Below are 9,041 nucleotides of genomic sequence, written 5' to 3'. Positions count from 1 at the left end.
CCTGACTTTAAACTGGTAACATGGAGAAGGGTCTGTCCTCAGCTTTGAGACTAAGGGTAGAGACAGGGAAGAGAAGGATATGGAAGTTAAAGGATTCAGTTTCTAGAGACTTTAACTTCAAGTTTTACTTTCAGATGTTTTTTGAGAAGGCAGATGATAAAAAGCCCTGTGTCCCCCAATCCACTTAATTACCTGTAGAAAAAAAATCATTCCTGCAAGTCCCAGAAGGTATACAAAGCTTTGATATCCAAAAGCAAGGAATGCAGTTGGGCTGACAAAAGGACACTATGCTGGAAATCAGTGCCTATTAAAAGGAATTTGAAACCAGCATGATCCTTCCATGCACTCCAGGCAGTCCAATTTCTTGGCTATACGAAAAAGAGTAGATGTGCTGATTTTTAGTGGGAAAGTGATTTATCTCTGTATATGGTATTGGTGAGGTGAACTGGAATACTGCATACAGCTGACATCCACGTTTTAACGAGATCTGTTGAAGTCTGGAGAGCAGGGTAGTAGAAAGGAAACACTTAAGAAATTAAAATAAAAAAGGTTTTGAATTAATCTTTTACTTAGTAATAAAGGTCTCAAACTATTTAATCTAGCAAAATTAAAAGGCAATGTGATTACAAGACAAAAGAACTTCCATAGAAAGAAAGTACTATGTAATTAAAAGAAACCTCGGGGGGGGGGGGCGGCAGAAAAAGAAAACAAGGGGGGAGGGGCGGAAATCAAACTGATAACTACTGGCTGAGGCCACTTCTAATGCAGAGGGTGATTCATCACTGGAGTTGATGCCCTACCTGTTGCAGGGGTGTTTTTCAGATCAAGAAGATATTTTTAGCCAAAGATATTAGAAAGATTATACAATTCTTGGCAAAATTCAATAGGTTGCATACTAGAGTTGGTCAACATAAACATTTCCACAGTCTCTGCCAGCTTTAAATTCTGTGAAAAGTTAGACCTTCCTCACAGCGTTTTGAGGTGAAGTTTTTGATTCACTTTTCTACACAAAATCCCATTATCCACTAAGGTATCTAGTAACATCAAGTGTATTTTTAATACGGTTGCTACTTCACAGCAGTAGAAGGGAAGAAATATGAGCACACACAAGAAACAGTTAAACTCAGTGCTAAAAGGCAAGCCCAAGGGAACTGAACCATATTCCAGCCATGTCTGCAGGGCTGACTGGTCAACTAATTAAGTAAGTCTTTTTGTAGACAATTGACAGACAGGGATTTTTTTTTTTTCCCTATTCCTTCCCGAGAAAAATACTGAGTACATTGAAAGGGAATAAACCCACACATCAATAAAATACACTGGAAAACACTCATGAGAAAACACACCATCAAATCCTTGATCAACAGGTCTTCTGTGCCTGCACAAAGCTACATACTACTGCAGACATGGGCGGGGGGGAGGGAAAATTTATTTGAGCTTGGAAATACCCAGGATCCCATCATGAAACCTCTTTACATGTTTAAAAGTTCTTCTCTAAGCAATTTAAGAGCCAAATAGTGGCAAGAAAGAGCTATATAGGTGAAGAAAACCTCCTGAACACCTACATTTGACTACCAATAGACAAACAGTCTGTATTTTCTGGGTACAACACATAGCATTCCCTTTTTCTTTTGATCACCATGTTTTTCCAGTTGGTTATTTCTGACCTTAATTCTTCTATTTGTTTCAGAAAGATCAGCCAGGGCAAACCCTGGCACATTCCAGGTCAGATGCAAATTTATACTCTGTGCTCTTGATAATTTGAAATAGGATGCAGAACTGATCAGTTTAGGGCTTTTCATTTGGTTGTGTTGTTTATGGAATTTTTGGGGTTTTTTTGTGAGGAGCACCTTTTACTTTTTTGTGCTCTTCACCATAGACTATGTTTTTCATGAAAATACACCATGGAAATACTTCAGCAACATTTGTCAAGTCAAGGAATTAATCTGAAAACATTTAAAAGAGCAAGTCATTTTTCCCTCCTATTCTTCTGCGCTACAACCAACATAACAGTGAAGGAAACCTATTACCCTGCTTTTCATGTCACATTTTTTCCTAATCATGATCCCACTAGAAAATATCTGCTCTCTGTACTGCAGATGAGAATACCCCCCCAGGTAAGTTGGATCTTTTTTAAAAGAAGTATTTGCAATCCATATGGCATAGCTAGAGCTCACTGACAACAACTCTGACCCGAAGGGGAGTACCACAAAGTCGCCCTATTTCACCCCAAACCTGTCCAGTTGGACCGTTATCTGTGTACCCGATAATGCACAACAGCATTTTGCATATGACTTCCAGGCACAGTAGATATGAAGTTGATTTGAAACTGGAATGTTCTCAGTGGCAGGTTTTATGCTTAGTCTTCCCAAACATCTAATCTTATTTGAACCTCCTGTGTCCAGCCTCAAGGTAGGGAGGAAAATTTAAACTATAAAGGCACTTAATAACTTTACTCTCCATCATAAATCAAAGTGCAAGAGAGTGAAATAGCTACAGTTCAAAGTAAGAAGGAGGATATATACGGTTCACCATTCTATCAAAACCAAACTACATATGATCATTTCTGATCTTAGAAACTGACCTATAGGGACTATGGTAACGGACACAGTAGATGGATCTACATAGATGTGACTGGACTATCCAGCCAGGCCTTGTGCTGAGCTTGGCAAAACAGAGAACAAGATACAGTCTCTTGATAAAAAGGCCAGACAATCTAACTAAAAAAAATGGACAAAGGAAGTGAAAAGAAAGAAGTGAAGGGATTTTCCTAAGGCCATAGAGTAGTTCAGTGGCTGAACGAGTAATAGGAATACAGCTCTTCCCAAATCCCATCTATCACCCTAACCACAAGATGTGCTGCTGCATACCAGCAATTATTCTTCAAGATCAAGACTTCACTGTGTATTGATTCACTATTTAAAGCTGAAAACAGACAAACAGTTCAGAAGTGTAGTAAGAAATCAATGGATCACTGTTAATTTCCTTCCCAGTATCCATTGTTCGTTATGAGATGCTTTAACACAGCATTTATGGGAGCTCTCTGAGCAACAGTGCAGCCCTTCTTAATCCAAGCAGTAACGCACTTTTCAAAGTTTCATTTCCAAGAAGATACTTCAGCAGCTAAGAGGTTTAAAATTTCTTAGTCTATCAAGCTCTTTGGGGGGAAAAAAAGAAAAGATTGGCAGGCACAGCAGTGAAAACAATTCCCCAAAGAAGGGGAGAGGTTTGGGCACTGAATAGAAAGTGGAAAAATGGCCAAAACTTGAGCTGTGAAAACTCAGACTTCTAGAGAGTGTTCCTATAAGAGCTCACATTTCTTTACAGACAGTGATGCATCTAGAGTTATAACAATCTTCTGAGATAGGTGAAGATAGCCCTTTCCGTGCAGACTAGTTATCCAAGGTGCAAAGAAGATAACATTCCCAAAGCCTGACTTTTACTGCAAAACTAACAAAGTCAGGTCAAATATTTTCTGGTGTTGATATGAAACTCATTCAAAAGAGCAGGCTTTACTAACACACAATGCTTTAAACATCCTGCAGAGCAGCAAGGAGATGATTATTTTTTTTTTTTAAATGCAGCAGTATAGGAACACTGTCAATCATTTATCAGAGGCCCACTATACATAGTACTGACACCAAAATTCAGTTCTCCACATCATATAACTACTGATCTATACTCACCCTGGTTTTGCTTATGAACATAAGTAATTTGTATTTCTACAGCAAAGTAAAAAGTAAGAAAGAAATTTCTTCTTTCTTAGAGAAAGAACGCATCAGCAAGTCCTAATAGATAATTACAAGCGGATTACACTGCATTAACAAATATTTTACAGAGTGTGTTTAATAGGTGTACAGAAATAGATGCAGTATTTTTGACCAAACTATTTAAACGTAGACATTTGTTGACTATTTGCTACCATAGCTAAGGTTAAGAATTGATATTTTAAGAAAAGCAAGTGGTCAGAACTCTGAAACACGAGTGCCCATGCATTCATTTGGTACAGTCATACGGCTGTACAGGTGCTGTGTAACAAACACTGTTAGAATTACATGGTTTTCTCTTCACACTGGAGAAGTGTGGTCCTATAAGAGTAAGACTAAGGTTTGTGGTTTACTGATCGGAAAAAAACTGCTGTGTTGCTGTCCATATAAGCTGCATTGTGGCCAATCCTTGGCCAAAGGATAAATATATATGGTTTGCTATTCTACCAATCCATAGCCTCCATTGACATGTACACTCAAGAGGCTAAACTAAACTAACCCCCTTCATCTCAACAGCTATGGAATTTAGCAATGTTTCAAATCTATAGCTAAAGTTTCGGGCTTTTGTAGCACTGAGGAGATTTAACCAGTGACTATTTTCAAGACAGTCGAGCAAGACATGCAAAAAAAAAAAAGTTACGTCATGCACAGGGTCATCTGAATAATGAATTCCCTTATGTATCCCTGGAGATCCCCAGGTTAATAGCAAATGCAAGGGATTTTGGACACATTCTGCAAGACAATCTAGCAAGCTAAATCTCAAAAATCTAATATGATGTGTCAGTTATTGGACAAAACAGTCAAAGATGAATAATAATACAAAAGAACTTTGTCCATGGTAAAATATTCTTTTTCTGTTAAAAATCAGAAACTGATTTTTTTTCTGGTCATATTTGTACATCATTTTTCCACAGAATCTGACCTAATCATAAGTTACTGAAAAGATGAAAAAAAACCACAGCCCATTACACTTATACCATATTTTGTGCTGGGTGAAAACTGGGAAGGAATAGCTGCATTAACTGCTGACAGATCCTCAAAAGCCTTCCAGGAAACTAACTTACTGTCCATGTAGAGCAAGCAAAAGAATAACTGGGTCTTAAGTAACCAGTGCTCAAAACAAACAACTGGGAGTCACCATTCCAATAGCCACTTTTAAAGCCCAAAACCAAAGAAACTGGCAATTGCTAATGATAATATTTGCTGCTGGATGAAGTCTGAGTGATTCTCAATTTATCCTTAAGCCAGGTATAGTGTGAAGTAGGAGGCAGCAAATTCAGGTATTTCAAAATACGCTGCTTCAAAACAGAGGAAAGTACTTTTTAAGTTTGTAGAGAAAGGAAATAACAATTTAAAAAAAAAAAAATCTATCCTAACAATGCACATTAAAATTTAGCAGCTGCTTTAAATTTTTCATTTGTAAATTGTTTCATGAAACATCATGAAATAAATGCCAGCATCCTATACTTTTGGTTTAGTTATTTTCAGAAGAATGGAGACCGTTAATCATCTAACGGTGATTAAAACATATTCTGTGCCACCCCCCCACCCCCCGTCTTCTTTCTCCATGTTCCTTCTAAGGCTTTCTTTATTTGTGTTGTTAAAAAAAAAAAAAAAAAAAAAAAGGTCAGATAGATGTAGGAAGATGTCTACTTGGAAAAAGTTTGTCAGAGTCTATAGCTCCAGTCAATTCAAAGGTTTATAGTGTACAATACTTGAAAAATTCTAGTTAACTGTAGTCTATAATAAATCATTCCTTTATAATAATCAAACATTTTAGTGGGAAACTAGTGAAAAGTTATTAAGGACAGCATAGTCCAACATTGAGATAAAAAGCATCAACTGCTGAGTCAAAGCAGCGTGGTTTCTTTAAAGAAAATCTGTTCCCTCCCTCAACAATTTGACTACACTAATAAGTTAACAGAATAGGCAACAATGGGGTTGTTTTTTTTCACAAGGCATTGTGAAAAGTTATCTCACAAATATTAATGAGGAAAATAAATAGCTGTAAGCACACATGCATGTAACCAGAGACATACGTGCATATTCCTGCCAGGGGAGAAATAATATAAAACCAAAATCTATTCTTCCACAGATGAAGAAAAATGAATATCAGAATAACCAAATCTCTATTTATGAATTATATTATTGATGCATTTATTAAAGATTGGAAAGCAGCAAAAGAGAGTCACGAAATGAAGGTTTTTCTGAAGGAAAGGATTTCCAAAGTAAAACTTAGTAATTTATTCCAGTCTTAATTTTTTGTTAGGTTTTGTCATAGTTTTTTTGCAGATGTATTAATTTCTCAAAAATTATTTGCCCAGTCCTTCCTACAAATAATTTTTATACTGTAGATCATACGGAAGCAGTATATTACAAGGATTGGCTACTTGTTATATACAGCTGGCTTTGCTGGCAATGTAAATCACTGGGTGTTTTTCTGAGTATGCACATGTATAGGAGTTCACACAAATATGCAGAATATTGACGAAAAGTGCATTTCAGTTCCATTCTCTCGCTCCCAAGGCTTCTCAGCAGAAACTACGTGCAAGCGATGCCTTACATCCAGCTGACAGAAAAATACCAGGCATTCTGCGTGGCCAGTGCAGGCAGACTGGTTCACGCTGCACAAGTGCCCTGCATGGCCAGGCCTCCATCAGCTAGAGCGCGTACGCTACGCAGCCAAAAGTCTCCCACAGCGATGAAGATGCTGATGACAACATAGCAGGCGGCAGTTAAATGAAAAAGAGCAAATATGAAAATTAAACAAATTCAATGCTTTAGTGAAACAGCATATAAGCAATGACTTACTAAATTTTGTGTTTCGTTTTGGTCTGTACCATTTTAAAAAACCAAAGCAAAACACAACAATGTTTAATGAGACCAATGCCTCTGAACTTGTGAACCAGGTTATTGGGTCACACCCAGCCTGCAACTGGCGGTAATTACACATTATGTTCTCAGAGTTACCCGTTATCTTTCAGAGAAGGAAGTTTTGAGACAAAGTGCCTGAAACCGTTTCCCATGCTTGGATGTACAGCATTATCAGAAGTCCAGTGAGTTGACCAAAACTAAGGAGGATAAGCAGAGATGAGATGGAGAAGAGAGCGGCCTGGTCAGCAGGGACCCCTCAGGACTGCAGCCAGACACTGCTGTACCTTCTTCAGCCACACAGAAGTATGCTGGTTGTGGAGGCAATAAGTCTAATACCTTTTGTAACTTATACTTTCACATTTTTCAAACTCCTGATTTGAGACAAAAGCTGGCAGTTTTTCTCTGCCATAAAATTATAACAAGCTTTTCCAGCTACACAGCGCTTTTTGCCTGGGATTTCAAAGTTGCTATTGTTCTTAAAAAAAACCAAAACAAACCTGCAAATACAAATCTGGAAATACTTATACCAAATCTGTCAGGGTAAATAAATACACAAAGCAACTGTTATCTAAAGAGAAGTAGAAGAACAAGGGGGATCAAGAGGAAAAGTACATTCTGTGTTGTCTTGTATTGAAATACACTATAAATACTTAAAATGCTATTATGCAAAAAGACAGAGCTTAAGGTTATTAAAGAAATTATTGTAAAACATAATTTCTTAATCAAAATGTTAATGGGCATCAAGCGTAAAGTCAAAACCAAATAACTCTGCTTTATATGCCAGTAAGAACTGTTAGGTCTTAACTCTTATACAGGCATATTTGAGAAAGTAAATCTTTAGTATTTTTAACAACCAAAGCTATGCACTGTGGTTTGCCGAGCAGACGCTGGACTCCTTCCAGGAGATGGAAGCACTCCAGGTAGAGCCAGGATGCTAGGAGCAATTATGGCAGACCCAGAGCCTTCCTCTTGTTAGAAGAAAGGGTGGCTTATTAGTTCTGGGAATCTGTCACGACCAGCCAGTGGGAAAAAAGAGAGCTGGAGATATTCCAGGTAAGATGTAGCAAAAATGGTTTGCAAACAAAGTACTCGCCACAAGCTAGTGGTTTTTGTTGGGTTTTGTTTTGTTTTAATTCTAAGCAATATCCTCCAGAAATAACAATATCCCAGTTTAGCCCGTACCTACATTGCTGCACAGGCAGAAGTTGGACAGTAACAGTAGAACTTTAAGTGAAAAAAATGTTTAAAGTGCAAAGCTTGAAATAAATTACTAGCTTACGCTTGAAACTTCAGGGGCTGGGCAGACACCTAAAAGCCACAAACACACACGTGGCCAAACAAACCCAGATTACTGCAGAGATCCAAAGCCACTGCTGAAAGTTTGGGTTTTCATTGCCTTCACTTGGTGACCAGTTTAGCTTGAAGGGATATCAGCCCTAGACAACATTGTGTGATGAGGTGACTGTAACAGACATAGCTGGCCCTGCGAAGAACAGGAAAAAGCATTATTTTTGTTTTCCACAAGTATTCAACAGGCAATGAGAGAGCTTAAGGTTTTAAGCCTATTCCAGCCCGAATGCCTAGGTGCCAAAAGGCAGCCGGGTTCTTTAAAGTTGCTGCTTTGCAGTGGGGTTGTTTCTCACTCTTAACAGTGGTGCAACTTTACAACGCTGTCTGAGCGGTGTGAAAAGAAAAGAATAAGTGAAATGAAGGCTTTTACAGTTCCCCAGTAGTGTTTGTCACTCAAAACAGAGCCACTCTTAATCCCAGTTCCAATAAACAGTGGAAACCATTCCCCTGAAATTCATGTTGCAAAGCAGGGTAAAGGGAAGGGTTCAGACGACCGCCTTGCTCCCAGTCCCCAGGGGATGCCAGCAGCTTTAGCAGCCAAGTCAGCTCGTTAGAAAAAGGCAGAAACTAGCTCAAAGGTAAACAAGACGATGAAATAAAGGAGAAATACCCTTCATGTGTCCAGACTTTAGTCAGCCCTTTAAAGAGGACGAAATTCGGTGGGACGAATAAATTTCAGAAACGGGATAGCTGACCAGGATTTTTTTTTACTGAAAATTATTCTCATTGCAGAGGAAGAGGCAGAATAGGACTTTGCATCCCAAATGCAGAACATTTTTTTCAAGAGAGGGGATGTATTTCCAGAGTACCCACTGTTAAAGCACACGCATCGAATCCCTGCTATGTGGTTTAGTGGTTGGAGTAAGAAATTCAAGGTCACGGCTTTGGCTGGCAGGCAGGGGTTCATGTTTATCCACAGTCGAGTTGTCTAGTTGGCCAAGTTTATATACCTACAGTGTTGGTTTTAATAACATGTATCAAATGAATGCACTCACCCTTATTTAATATCGATAAAGTACTTAGTAATTCTAGAGTACCATTCAGCTGAGGGTC

Source organism: Gymnogyps californianus, chromosome 6 (assembly GCF_018139145.2).
Source record: "Gymnogyps californianus isolate 813 chromosome 6, ASM1813914v2, whole genome shotgun sequence".
NCBI lineage: Eukaryota > Metazoa > Chordata > Aves > Accipitriformes > Cathartidae > Gymnogyps > Gymnogyps californianus.
Note: the sequence above shows the minus strand (reverse complement) of the source record.